The following is a 12,552-nucleotide window of genomic DNA, read 5'->3' as shown; positions in this document are numbered from 1 at the left end:
GCTCCCCCGGGGCGCGCTGGGGGCGTCCGGAAGGGCGCGGCCGCCGGCGGGACCCCAGGCGGCGGGGACCTCGGGGACCTCCGCGAGCTCGCGCCGGGAACGCCCGCCCGCTGGGGCCAGCGCGGGGCCGCGAGCCTGCTCCTCCCTGCGCGCGCCCGGTTCTGTCCACGTCGCCGAGGGAGGCCTGCCCCTGGGTGCTCGGCCCCAGCGCGCCCCCATAACTCGAGCTGGCCCTGAGACCTCAGCGCGGACGGACTGTCGGGGGCGTGGGAACGTAGCCCCGTGTGGGGCCGCTCAATCCCCTTTTCTGGAAAGTCACTCCCTCCCCCGCGCTCGGAAAGTTGGTGAGGATTGGGGAGGGTGAACGAGTGGGGAAACTTCTGAGAACTGTATAGTTGGGCACTCGGACAAGGAAAATGGGGGAACATGGCTTTTCCGACCTTTGGTCTCTTTCTCCAAATATTGGATGGACCCAATAACAAATTGGATGGATCGTTTACTGGGACATGTTTTGTGCAAGCTCTGTCCCGAACGTTGAAAGTATTCAGAGTTAAACCTCGAAGTAGGCTTTCCGTGGTCAATGTATCATGCCATTTTACAGATGTGGACGCCCAGGCACAGGCAGCCGCCCCCCTGGAAAATCAGGGAGCAGGTTTCAAACCCAGGTAGCCTGACATCGGAGCCAGCTGCTCTCCACATCTCAGCAGTTTGTCAAACCGCATAACTGGGTTCTCCAGCGGGTTTGCTTAAAATGCAGACTACCAGGCCCCTTCTCTGAAATTCAGCAAACCATGTATCTTATTTCTTAGAATTTGGCAAGACAGGAGACCAGTAGTTTGTCTGCTGCTTGGGGGAATGCCCCAGGCCAGCACTAACCTGCTTGTATCCTAATCTCTGCCCTTCCCGAGCCCTCTGCCAGGTGTGACCATCTGCAGATCTTCCCTTAGGTGTGGTCTTTTAAGAGCCCAGTGCATTTGGGGGACATCAGTGCCTTCATTAAAATCCTAAAGTCTCATGGGGAAACTGAGTCTCTAGGTGTAGGTTTGGGCAGGATGTCTCGCACAGTAAAGGGATTCCTGAGTCCTGCACAGACGTTCTTAGAACTGGGCTAGCCCAAACCCACGAATGGGAGGTAACCGGCTAAACCATTCATTCATTCACTAGCGTTCGCTGAGCTCCTGCTGGGCTCTGCAAGCTGTCTAGGCACTGGTGTTTGTCCTCAAATTAGCCACCCCTCTGGAGACTGAGACGTGGCTGGGGGAAATAAAGAAGGAGGGATACACCAGGGGCTGCTGCAGAAGCACCAGCAGGGGGTGATCAACTCTTCACAGGGCAATGGGACAGGCTTCACAGAGCGGGGGACCCCAGAGCCAGCCTTGGAAGTGGAGTAGAGGGGGTTGGCAGGTGCAGGATGGGAGGTAATGGTGTGCTGAGCAGTGAATGCAGCTGATAAAGGCTGAAGTATGAAAGGGCACAGTGTATGGAGCATGAGAGGTGACGTGAAGCCAGAGAGATATAGAAAGGTGGCCCAGGCTGCGTTGTGGAAGGCCTTGAACGCCATGCTGAGGAGCATAGGCCTGTGTATTTTCTCTTTGCCTGAGCCATGAGAATCACAGAGCAGATTTCTGGGCTTCACTCTAGACCTCTGCACCTGAATCTGGAAAGGGCACTGCTAGTGAGTCGTCCCCATTACAACACACCCAGTTACCAGCAGGTCTGGGATAACCTGAGGGTTTCCAGATTCTGGGAAGTGACTCAGTGACTGGTATGTTTTGTACATCACAATCTCAGGGTTGCAGAAAGCCAAGACGGGTGGGGAGGCCATCCCCTAAGGCATTCACAATTTCCTGGTGCTCAGAGTTAGAAAAGGAGTTGAAATGAAGTGTCAGGAAAGAAGTGAAGGAAAGAACTTTTTTCTAAACCGCTCCTCTCCCTGCCATCCACCCCATCAGGGAAGATGGAGGAGAGTGTTTAGGATTAGATGTGTCCCTCCATCCTAGACTGCCCTCACCTGGGAGTAGGGCAGGGTCCCCACACATTGCTTCCTCACATTTGTAAAACTGGGCTCTCATGAGAGTTAATGACATCGTGTTTTATAAGTTATTTGACACAATTTCCAACACATGGTAGGGGCACAATAAATGCTTATGTCTGTTGCTACCTCTCAAGAAGTATAGCTTGGAGGTAAGAGCGTGGAGTCTGGCACCAGATTGCCCAGATTTAGATGATGACTTTGCTACTTACTGTGACTAACTCCTCAGGACCTCAGTTTTCCCAATTGTAAAATTATAGTGACTACTTTGTATCATCATAGCAATGATTAAATGAGTTCACATTAGTCGAGCATCCAGAACAGTGCCTGGCACATAGTAAACACTACGTATTTGTTAAATAAATCTTTATTGTTGCCTCCCATGAATCCCACTGGATGGGATTTAATCTACCCATTTTGCAGGTGAGAAAACTGAGACCCAGAGATTTGTGCAGTGGCATTGCCTAAGGTCCCACATCTGAGAGTGACAGAAGGAGGAATCTGATCCTGTTTTCCTTCCCAGCCTGTATTCTGTCCTACTGTGCCAGCTTGCTGGGGTGGCCAAGAAGGATATATTTCTGAGCGTTCCTCATGGCCAGCACTGTGGAAATGTGCCCAGCCGTGTTTGGCCAGACTTCCATCAGCTGGGCTAGAAGATATGCCAGAGGCTTGCCTAGGTGTTGCTCAGACTTGCCCTTGCTGGAGTGTGCATGAGACTGCAGAGGCTCGAGGGCCCCAGAACCCTTGACCTTCTTGTTACCAATACCACGCTCTAACCAACTGTTCTAACCGATCAGCCCACCAGGAGATCCAACATTAGATTGGCCATTTTCCCATCACTTTGTTGTGTCTTCCAGCAAATTGTTCTGCATCAGGGAGCCTGTGGCAGAAAGGAGAGTACAGGCTTGAAGACAGGGGCCCCAGGTTCAAATCTTGCTTGCTGCTTCCTTGCTGTGTGATCTGGAGGAAGTTGCTTAACCTCTCTGAGCCCCCCTTTGCTTGTCATGGGTGTTTAAGAGGAGAATGTTCATGAGAGTGGGTATTTGGGGGGTTTTCATATTGTTATGGACACCCTGCCCATGGAAGGGGCTCAGTGATTGCTGTTTCTCTCCCCACTTAGGACAGAGTCCCTTCTCTGTATCCAGCACCTGGCTTTCCCATTCATTTCTTCTGCAAGTATGTATTGAGCACCTTATGTGCCAGTCTCTGCACAGGTGCTAGTGGTAGAGGTACAAAGTCCTTGCTCTCCTGGGGTCTAGATTCTAGTTGAGAAGACAGGCAATATACAAACAAATATGAATACGTGCAGATCTATAACCCTTATCTGTAATTTTGAAATCTGCAAGCTCTGAACTGAAAGCTTCCATAACTCATTTGGAAGCAAAATACGACCTGAACTAAACGTGAGGCTCTTTAGAGTCTTTATCCTCCTTGGTGTGAATGCTGGAAGTCTTGCCGCAGAGATAATAATACTGTTGATCACGGAGTGCTACTCCAGACCCTGCGGGTATGTTGCGTGGTGTTTTATACAAGGAGATCTTTCTACAACCTGAGTAATTATGAATTCTGAAATACGTCTGGTCCCCAGGGTTTCACAGGAGGGAATGTGGACCTGCAGCATCCTGTCAGGTAGAGACAATGCTAGGAAGAAAAAGTCAGCGAGGCTAGAATCAGGGAGAGCCTCTCTGAGGAGGTGACATTTGAAAGAGACAAGTGGCAGAGGCTTGGGGAAGAACAGGCCAGGTGGAGGGACCCACAGATGGAAGACCCCATTTCCGGGCCCAGCCTGCTGTTCACCCCTCTCTGTGAGTACACAGTTCTGTTGAAATGCATCCGTTCTTGCCTTTCCAAGAAGTGGTGACATCGCTGAGGTTTCAAGTTTGTCTCTGACTCATGTCTATCTAGGCTCCCCACCAGGCCTCCTCACCTCTTCTCTGTTGCTTAAGAAATCCGGGCTCTGCGTTAAAGCAAGCCTCGGTTCTGTGACCTCCTGGCTGAGGACATCCCCGACTGGGCCTGCACTTGGAGAGGGAAGAAGTATCTCCTGGGGATGGGAGGAGGAGTTGGGCCATTCAAGGGTTTGGTGGAACTGATTTCTTGGAGAGGAGGGGCTGGAGCTCTAGTCTAAGAGCCTCCAGCCTGCAGAGCCAGATGACAAAGTTAAGAGTAACAGGCACTTATGTGCAGCACTGTGCTAGGCGTTTGCACCCACTTAGCAAATGCGCCAGTGGTTGGGGACTTAGCATCATATGACCCTGAAGTCAGGGCCCTCGTGGAGCCAACAATCTATCAGGGGAAATGACTCCAAAGAAGTGGCTTTTGAGCTGAGACCTGAAGGAACCTGGACATGTGCATATCCAGGGAAAGAACAATCCAAGCAAAAGGAACAGAAGGTGCAAAGGCCCTGAGGTAGGAGCGGGCTTGGTGCATTTGACCCACAGCAAGGAAGCTGATGCGGTCAGATGGAATTGAGTGAGAGAGAGAGAGGTGGAAATGGAGGTCAGGGAGGTAAGCAGGAGCCAGATACCTGCATTAATGCATTTGACTGTGTGATAACCCTACAGATGAAGTAACAGAGGCACAGAGAGATTCAGTGACTTGTCCAGGGTCACACAGCTAGAAGGTGGCAGAGCAGGGCTGTGAACCTGGCAGCTCCAGAGTCCTCACCACTGTGTCCAAACACAATGAAACTATGCTAAAAGCTGAAGGCCCACCTACCACTTAGATACTTTTTTACATTGTTGGTGTGCTCAGTGCCATCAGTCTGCCCAGTGCCCAGTGACCCCGTGAGTGTGGTCAAGCCAGAATTGGTTCCTCTAAGCCCAGCTCTGTGGATGATTCAATTATTTTACAGGTGGTTTTATGAATGAGCACCTTCCTCAGTGTGGCAGACAGTGAGGAAACACCAAAGCAGAGGGGGAGTGGAGGGGAATAAGGCCCAACTCCACATAGGGCACTGTGCTCGGTGGAGGCACATAGATGAGTGGGTGTCCTCACCATTTCCCTGAGGGAGAAACTGAGGCTCGGGGTGGAGACTTCCCAGGTTGACACGGCTCATAAGCATCAGAGTCTGAATTCAAACCCAGGGCAGCAGACCCAGAAGCCTATGCCTTTAACCACTGTTGTGAGTTATCCAGCCCAAGGAGTAGAGTTTAAAAGAACTAAATTTCTTGGTTGGAAACAAGGGAGCACAGTCACCGACAACCACTTTGGAGAACTCAGGGGAGGCCTACGGTTTTCCTGAAGCAGCCAGGGATGTGGTCTGCCTTTTCAAAAGAGGAAAGAGAACTTCTCTGGGAAGAGAGACACCAGATCTCTGGGCTGGACAGCCCTCCAAGTCTGAAGAGCCGTAGCTTCCTGACAGTCTTGCCTCTTCTAGAAGCTGCATTTCAACAGCTAAGTAGCTCTAACTAGAGAAACTATTTCTTGAGATTTAGCCAAATTAGTTTTCTAGGAGCTTCCACTTTCTGGCTGTAGTTCTGCCCTTTGGAGGAAGCAACCATCTCCCTTCAACCCCAACCCAATATTTCTCTTATTGTGTACAACTATTTATTTCAGACATTCTCCCTAACTCAGGGAATTGTAAGTTCAATCAGGCTTTGGACATGATTCAACTGGTCAGAATCCCACATAAAGCATGCTGCCTCCCCTAAAGCCAGCCCACTCAGACAGGAAGGAGACTTATCACCTCCTTGGATCTGGAGTCCATACCTCTGTTGATGCAACCTGCAAGCATACTTTGCTGCAGCCATATCCCTCTTGGAGCTTGTATTGGGCTTATCAGCTAAAACCTCCATGTCTCTCTTCTACATGAGTTGCTATCAAAGTTTCTTCCAATTCTGAGTTTCCTTGTTTGAGGCTAATAGTTGTTTTTGTTCTTTCTTGTTTTCTAATAAATCTAACTTCATGCTAAATGGCTATAATTTTTTCTTTGACTACTGCTTTGGCTTCCTTCCGTAAGTCTTGTTGCACAATGTCATTCACTGCTAAAATAGTTTATAATTTCCATTTTGATTTCTATTTTTAAAGTGTTATGTGCTCAAAAGTGTCCTTAAAAGTGTTATGTGCTTTTTAAATTTTTTGAGGTGGATGGAATTTTTTAAAGTTATCTTTTTATTGTTAGCTTCTAAATTTGGCCATTATAGTCATTATGGTCAATGTATGTGGCTTCTGTGCTATCAATGGTGGCGAGTTTGTTGAGATCTTCTTTGTAGGATTTTCTGGCCATTTTTTCCTCTTGTATTTGAAAAGGATGTATATTTCCTGTTGGGTGTAAAGTTCTAGAAATATATCTATTAGATCAAGCTTGCTAATGATATTATTCATATTTTCTGTGTTCTTATATGCATTTCCCTATCTAGTTTATCTTTCACTATAATGGAAGATTTGTTCATTTCTCCCATGTTTCTATCAGGGGTTTTTTTTGCTTTATTGTGAAGCTATATTGTTAGGTGCATAGCCATATGAATAGAATAGAGGTTAGTGATTTTTATACCTTCTTGGTGAATTGCTCCTTTTATCAGTATGGAACAGCTACCTTTCTCCCTTCTGATACTTTGATGTCTTGAATTCTAGTTGGCATTAGTATTACCATACTTATTATCTTTATTTGTATTTTTCTTGACTAATTTCCCTGCTCCTTATTTTCTTCGTTCAACCCTAAAGTCTTAGGACTTTTCTTGGACCCCAGGCTGGTAGCCAGATGAGTTTTAGCACAATAACAACAAAACTTGTATTCCAGACTCTGCTCTGTAACCATAATCTTGAGCAAGTCATTTTTCCTGTTTGGTCCTGCCTTTTCCTTACAGTTTTTGTGAAAATAAATATGATAATGAATATAAACGGCATTGCAGATGCTCATGGACAAACGGTCCCCGACTTACGATGGTTCAACTTAACAATTTTTTGATATTACGATCGTGTGAAAGCAATACACATTCAGTAGAAACCGTACTTCTAGTACCCATGTGACCCTCTGTTTTTCACTTTCAATAAGTTCAGTACTTTATTATAAAATAGGCTTTGTGTTAGATGATTTTGCCTAACTGTAGGATAATGTGAGTGTCTGAGCGCCTTTAAGGTAGGCTGGGGCATGGTGTCTGATAGGCTAGGTGTATTAAATACATTTTTGACTTAGGATATTTTCAACCTGCAATGGGTTTATCGGGACATAACCCCATCATAAGTCGAGGAGCGTGTGTACATGTATTAGTCATTGGCAGTGAGAATGACATGTGCAAAGGCCCGGAGGCGGGAGGTGTCCGGTGAGGGTGAGTGTGGGATGGGGCAGCCGATGACCTCACTGTAGCCCCCGCTGGTTGGCTGCCTCCCGCTGTCACCGTGAGACATATACAGTCCCTACCCTAGAGGAACTTTCAGTCTGGAAAAGGAAAATCTAGACTGGCACAGCTCACTATTAACGAGAATGAAAAGGATGTTGAGACAGAGGATTGTGAGATGGGCTAAGGAAGGAGCAGGGTTGGACCAGGAGTGTCCTGAGAGGCCTTCTGGAGAAGGTGGCATCGGAGGAGGGCACCGAGAGGCAGAGGGAACGGCCCACGGGAAGCGGGAAGGTGGGGAAGTCTGTGGCATGTTGGACACTGGTGGGGCAGGGGAGAGGAGTGCGGGGCTTGTAAAGACTGCCCTTGGGCCCCTCTGCCTCTCCCAGTGCCCAGGAGGCAGGGGCTTGCAGAAAATATAGAATCCTCTTTGGTACCATGATGCCAAAGAGCATCAGCAACACGAAGGCGGGTCATGGGGCATCTCCAGCCCAGCTCCCCTCTCACCACTATGACAACCAACCCCCCACACCGAGCAGGCAGTAATAGGGACAGAAAGTCAGCAATGGTTTGAAAAGGCAGACTTTCACCTTTGGAAGTGCTGGTGCTTGGGACGGGTGTGGGGTCCCATCTCTTGTCCCATTTCCTCTTGTTGGGATCTCCTGGCAGCTCAGGACATTCAGCCCCCACCCCAGGAGATGCCAGGTGGTTACCATAAGCCAGATGGGGACCACACATGTGGGACATCAGGTCCATAGTGTGTGTTTCCAAAACTGAATTATTTTCCAACATTCAAAAATCAGGATAACACACGTAAAAATCTGGATTTCTAGCTTCTTTTAAAAACTCAAAAGACCTAGAAACACCCTGGCCTTCATTTTCACATGGTAAAAAAGCAGCTGGAACAGAGTGGCAGTGTCCTTTAGGACTGGGCATGTGTTTTCCACTTGTCCGCTCTGTTTTCATCAAGGTCATGCATCTGAATCCTCTTATATATTTGAGTTTACTCTGGAAGAGGTGGCTCTCTGTGGGCAGATAAGTAGAGCGTAGGTCACCCCTCGTAGAGGCGGGGGGACCGAAGTTTCATCAGCAGTGGACATAAGGGCCTTTGGAGATCCCACCAGCCTGTGGGTGGGTGGTCTGAAGTCTTCGCTAACTATCCCATAGACTAGATTGCAGACTCTGCCCTCTTCCTTCCCGCTTACCTTTTTTCCTTACCTGTTATTGCAACATACATGCAGTCAGGTGCACAGACAAGTGTAAAGATTCATGTATTTTCGGAAAATGAACTCATGCATGTAACCCAATCAGGAAACAAAGCATGGCCACCCCGCCAGAAGGTCTTTCTGCTACCTTCAGCCACACATATATTCTCTAAGGACACTCTCCTGACTTCTAACCCCAGGATCAGTTTGTCTCCTTTTGAACTTTATGTAAATGGAATCACATGGTGTTGCTCTTTTGAGCCCGCCTTCCTTCACTCAGCTTGTACCTGTGAGACCCGTCCCATCCGTGCCGTCATGGAAGGTGTCCTCGGCTCAAAGTCTCAGAGAGTTTTCTCGGTTCTCAAAGATGAGCCTTTGCCATCCACCCCATCAGCATTGTCCTAGGCTTCTCCCGCCCAGCCATGGCCTCTGTGCCTCTTCGCAACCACCCAGTGAGGCAAGTGGTCCCATTCCCATTTTGCAGATGAAGAGACTGAGGCCATGAGAGGACCCCAGCTTGTCAAGCTCTCCCAGCTAGTCAGAGTGGAGCCTGCACTTAGGCCTGAGTTATGCTTCTGTGTCTTAGATGCTCTAGGGTCCCTACATACATACATGGCCTTCCATGTCTGTGTGTCACTGCCTGTCTAGGATCAATACAGGGTGAGACAGCAGGAAGAACTCCATGGAGAGCACCTTCCTCTCCCACACCTGTCACAGACAGTGAACAGCAAGCTTTTATCTGTGCCAAATGTGGCCAGCTTTGGGTTTGCCCACAGAGCAAAGTCCTGGTCACTGTTGCGATGAGTTTACTGATAAGGGCTGGGCCAACAGTGACAGAGGCTGAATTCTGTCTGGGCCAGTTCCTGCCTTTTCACCTTGGATAGTTTCTGAACTGCTCTGAGCCTCAATTTCCCTCTTTGTGCAGGAGGAATGTTTGACCACATCTTCCACACTGGGCTTGCTGGGAAGAGCAAACAGAAAAGTGTATAGCAAGAGCAAGTTCATGGCCACTTCCTTGGGCCAGTCCTTTGGAGTCCACTATACTGAGGACTCCAAAGCCAGAAGGCCTGGGTTCAAATCCCGGCCCCACTGTTTACTAGCTGTGCATCCTTAGGTAGGTTCCTGAACCTCTCTGAGCTTCACTTTCTCCATCCAACAGGGATGATATTAACTGTAGCTGCTATGCTCCTCAGGCTTGTGTCAGGGTTAGATGAGTCAGTGAGGGTCAAATGCTCCTGTGTAAGCTGAGTCTGCTGGGTGAAGCTGCATGCAGTTGGGGAGGGGTGGAACCCCAGGGCAGAAGGGCATGACCTCTAATGGCTGGGGGACCTCCCGAGGAGGACCACTGGGAGCCATGACTGTCACCAAGCAGCCGGAATCTAATCAGTGTCCTGGCGTGAGAGGCCACGGTGTGCTCCCAGGGCAGGGAGTAATAATCATGGTAATACCCCAATTTCCAGCTCTCTCTGGGGTGGCTAGGATCTGTGCCTACATTAGTTGTATTTAAGGGGACTCCAAGGCAGAGTTGGTCAGTGTTTATCCAGCAGTGCTGGGTGGGAAATTCCATTTCTTGGAGCTGTGTCCCTACCTCCCTTGGGGATGGCTGACCAGGCCTCCCTGCACACAGCAGGGGAATTTATTCAGACATTTTTCCATTGGGCAAATATTTATGGAACCCCTACTGTGTGCCAGGCTCTGGGGGGATGGCAGTGAGCAGGGAGACACAGCCTCTGACCTTGTGGGAGCTGGCATTCCCATGGGGGACTTGGACAATAAACAGACGACGCCTGAGTATATAATATGCTGCAAGCAGTCAGTGCTGTGCAGAGAAATAAATCAAGAAGAGGGAGTGCAGAGAGAGGCAGGTTGGCTGCTGCTCCTGAGCACATGGCATCTGGACACAAGCTCCTCAGCCTCTGTCTCTTCCCTTGGGCCTCTGGAATCTTCTTTTATAGCTGGCACATAGCAGGTGCTCAGAAAACACCTGCAACAAGAACACATGAGGGTGTGAGCAAGTGGGTGAGGCCCGATGAGTGCACAGGATGTGCACGGGAGGCTGGTGGGCTCTGTTGGCTGAGGTTGCAGATTCTTGCTCCTGGAGGCAGCAGAACCAACCTGTCACCACCCGTCCCTGCCACTAGCCGGGTGGGGGTGGTGCAGGCAGAGACCAGGCTATTTTGGGGCCCTGGCCTGGCCTGCCTCACTGTCCGGGGTGGGGCTGCTGACGTGGCTGTGGGTTCTGGGAACTCCAGTTCTGGGAAGGCTGCTGCCCCAGGGAGAAGTATGTCCCTGGCCTCCTGCCAGGCCAGCCCAGCTGTCCTGAAGTCCAGAGCAAGCTCCAGGCCAGCTTCAGATAGTGGAGTTTCATGGGTTGTTGGCTCAAGAGGCCACCCGCAGCCCCGGCTCTCCCGGATCCCTCCCTCAGGCCACTTGTCTCGGGACTGACTGAATCCTGTCTGCAGAACCAGCCCCTTCCTTTCAGCTGGGTTTTCAGCCAAGAGAGAAGAGCAGGAGACCTGTACACCCTGCTGGGCTTGGGAAGAGCCCAGCTCAGTCATTTCAGGACTGTGGCTGGCTTCTGACATTTCAAGACTCACCACTTCACTCCCTGAAAACTGAAAAAAAAAAAAAGTGAGTTAAGTGCGCTTTTCTGCCAGCAGGCGAGTTTTCCCAGTCTGGGCGCTCCTGCTTGCTTCCCGGCTCAGGCTTCCACTGACTTTGCCTCCTTCCCAATTCCGTGACCTTGGCCTTGTCCTCTGCCCTCTCTGGGCCTCAATTTTCCTCTGGCCAATGAGGCTCCTCTGGCCAAAGTCCCAGGGTTTTGGAGACTGCATTTCAAGAGGCAGCAAACAGTGGTTAAACACCTGGATTCTGGGGTGAGACTGCCTAGGTCCAAATCCTAGCTGTGTGACCACAGGCAACTGCTCTGACCTCTCCGTGTCTCGGTCCTCATCTATAAAATAGTGATATTAATGGCACCCACCTCATAGGGTCATTGTGTAAGCACATAGAACAGTGCCAGGCACATAATAAGCCCTGTATATGGAATTATTGTGGGCAAAAGTTTGGTTCATGGTCTGTATTTGAAAATGATTATTTTATTTGTTATTGCTGAATTTTAACCACTCATTCGTTTAATAGATGTTTACTGAGCACCTGTGATGTACGCGTCAAGCACTGTTTTGGGTACTGGGGACCAAGCAATAACCAGGGCAGATGTAAAGTGTCCTCGTGGGGTTTGCATCCCACGTGGGGGAGGGGGAAGATAAATAATACATATATAGACAAATATATGACATAAATTACAGGTTGTCTTTTACACTCCCAACATCACAAACTAGCAGCACATTGAGAGTAGCTATTTCACATCTTCCAACATAGAATCAGCACCGCACTCTCCCGAGTGAGCCACGGGCCGGCCCCTTCTGACATAGAATAATACTTCTCTTGTCAACCATTTATGTCCTTTGCTTAGTTTTCTTAAAGGGGTGTTCATCTTATTGATCTGTAAGATCTCTTTATATATTAAGTTTTCATCATGTAGATTGCCACCTTTTTCTAGTGTCTTGCTTGCTTTCTCTATTTTTTGGATGGTACATTTTGATCTAGAAAAGTTGAAAACATTTTTGCAGCCAAATCTTTCTATCTTTGCCATCTGCATCCTGAAATAAAATAAACATTCACACATGTAACCTTACTAATATGATTAGAGGTGGTGATAAGTACTGTGACAGAAATAAACAGTGCTATGATAAGAAGGCACAGGGAGGGCCCTCATTAGCCGGGGGAGGGGTCAGAGAAGGCCTCTGAAGTGCTTCTGGAGCAAAGGCTGAGAAGGAGGAAGGGGCTGGGAGTGTGTCCCAGTGCAGGGAAGGCTTGTGGGGGAAGGACGGGGAGAGTAGGGACTGTAGAGGGGTAGCAGTGGCCGGATCATCACGGGGCTTGGATTTTTTTTTTTTTTCCATTTTCTTAAATTAAACTTTTTTTTTTTTGTCTTTTGTCTTTTTTCCGTGTCCGGCAACGGATCGCAACCCTC

At 49.0% G+C, this 12,552-nt stretch overlaps 1 protein-coding gene across 1 annotated transcript in view; it reads left to right on the top strand.

The window, feature by feature from the left end:
- IL4R (interleukin 4 receptor) overlaps positions 1-12,552 on the top strand; it is a 37,757-nt gene that overhangs the window by 733 nt on the left and 24,472 nt on the right. The window lies entirely within an intron of this gene.

This window comes from Galeopterus variegatus, unplaced genomic scaffold, assembly GCF_000696425.1.
Source record: "Galeopterus variegatus unplaced genomic scaffold, G_variegatus-3.0.2 Scaffold256, whole genome shotgun sequence".
NCBI lineage: Eukaryota > Metazoa > Chordata > Mammalia > Dermoptera > Cynocephalidae > Galeopterus > Galeopterus variegatus.
Note: the sequence above shows the minus strand (reverse complement) of the source record. Positions and strands in the feature narration are given on the sequence as shown.